The following is a 1,818-nucleotide window of genomic DNA, read 5'->3' on the forward strand; positions in this document are numbered from 1 at the left end:
GCCTTCTTGTCGCCACATAGCCGCCGCCGAGCGCCGTCGCTCGGCCTGAAGTCGCCGTCCCCGACAGCGCCGCGCTGCTCGAGGCCGAAGACGTCCGCGCTCGTGCCGGGCTCGGTGTTGCCGAGGCCGACGAAAGCGCCTCGCTGGCCGACGTCCTCCGGGTTGGAGGAGAGCGAGTCCTTGAACTTGACGTCACCGACGAGGCGCGAGCGCGAGCGGCCGGCGCCCGCCACAGACAGAGACGTCGGGCCGGTAGTCGTTAGAGTAGCCGAGGTGGTCCCGCGGCTCCACCTCGACGAGCATGCCCCACACGCTCCGCATGACCTTGGCCAGGGCGGCGAGGAGGCTGTTATGGCGGCCGCAGTGCCCGAGGCGGCCGATGTTGCTGGCCGCGTCGCCCAGTGGGTCCTGCACCTTGCCGCCGCGCGCCGAGCAGGTCGGCGCGCCCCGCGCGAGCGCCTCGTCAAGTGGTAGCCCGAGGCGCCGCTGGACGGCGATGCGCAGCGCCCACGTCGGGATACGAAAGTCGCGGCGCGAGGGGACGGCGTTGAGGAAGGCGCCCGCCTCATCGCCGCAAGAGGGGGAAACGAGCGCTCGCGATTAGTTGAACGTCGGAACGAGTCGGATCGACGACTCGCCGCCTGCACCAACCAGACAGAGTGTGCGCCTCGCAATTCTATACAGAATCGACACTTGGTACGTCCTCTGAATCGCTCGTGGAGAGGAGCTACGGCCATTCTCCACTTGTGTTTGACGTCGTCAAACACTGTTTGACGTCGTCAAACACGATCGAGTAACCGCCCAGCTGTTCACAGCAACAGCATGGTCTACCCCCGTTCGTCCCACCCCAAGTGCAGCAGCGCAGCCAGGCGGAGCGGACCCACGGCGTGCTCGTGTCGGGCGGCCCCGGCGCCCGCGGCGGAGGCGGCAGCGGCGAGGGGCGCGGCAGCGGGGGGGCGCGCGCGGCGGGCGGCGGGGGCGCGCGCGAGCGAGCGAGCGGAGCACTTGGAGCACTTGGAGTGCAGTCATTAGCCTCACATCCAGGGCCGGGGAGCTAAGAAGCGCACCCAGCGGGCCGGATGATCGGGATCGGGTTGCGGGCAAGAGAGCCCTAGCCCCGCGGGGCGTGCGCGTTCAGGGCCAGGTATGCGCTCATTTTTTCGTGAGGATTGAATCCCTCGGTGTTTCGAGGCGGACACGCTCCTTCCTTCGCACCCGCTTCACACCTCAGTGGTGAGCAGCGCCGCCCCGCCGCCAGCATGCCAGCCGACCACCGCCCTTGCGCACGCGCCCGCCGCCGTCCGCGCACCGTCGGCCCGTGCAGCCACCCGCCTCTCCCTCCCAGCCGTGTGCCTGCTGCACCGCCGACCCAGCAAGACTGCATCCATCGCCCCACTTCCTTTTCCTTGGCCAGCATGCCGCCGGGCTGGCATGTGGGCGCCTAGTGGACGCACTCCGCTGCGTCGAGCATCGTCCGCTCCCGCCGCCTCCCTGCCTCTGCCTCACACGCCCGCCGCTGGTGGTCCGAGAAACCGCTGCGCCGCGCTGTGGCCCTCTCTCCTCTCCCCTCTCTGCCGCGCCGGAGCGGCGGCGCCTGCCCTGTAGGCTCGCCGGCGCGATGTGTCAAGCGCGGCTGCACCAGCGGCGCGTCCCGCACGAGCAGCTCGAGCAGCTCCGCTCGGCGACAGGCTATCTGCTCAAGTCTGCGGGCGGCGCTGTCAAGCAGGCGGCGTCGCCGCCTCTCTCTTCCCCCTCCCCCGGGCCCGGCCTCAGCCCGCCTCAGCCTGCCTCGGTCTGCCTCGGCCGCCCGCCCCTCCG

This window comes from Emiliania huxleyi (assembly GCF_000372725.1).
Source record: "Emiliania huxleyi CCMP1516 chromosome Unknown EMIHUscaffold_1543, whole genome shotgun sequence".
NCBI lineage: Eukaryota > Haptophyta > Isochrysidales > Noelaerhabdaceae > Emiliania > Emiliania huxleyi.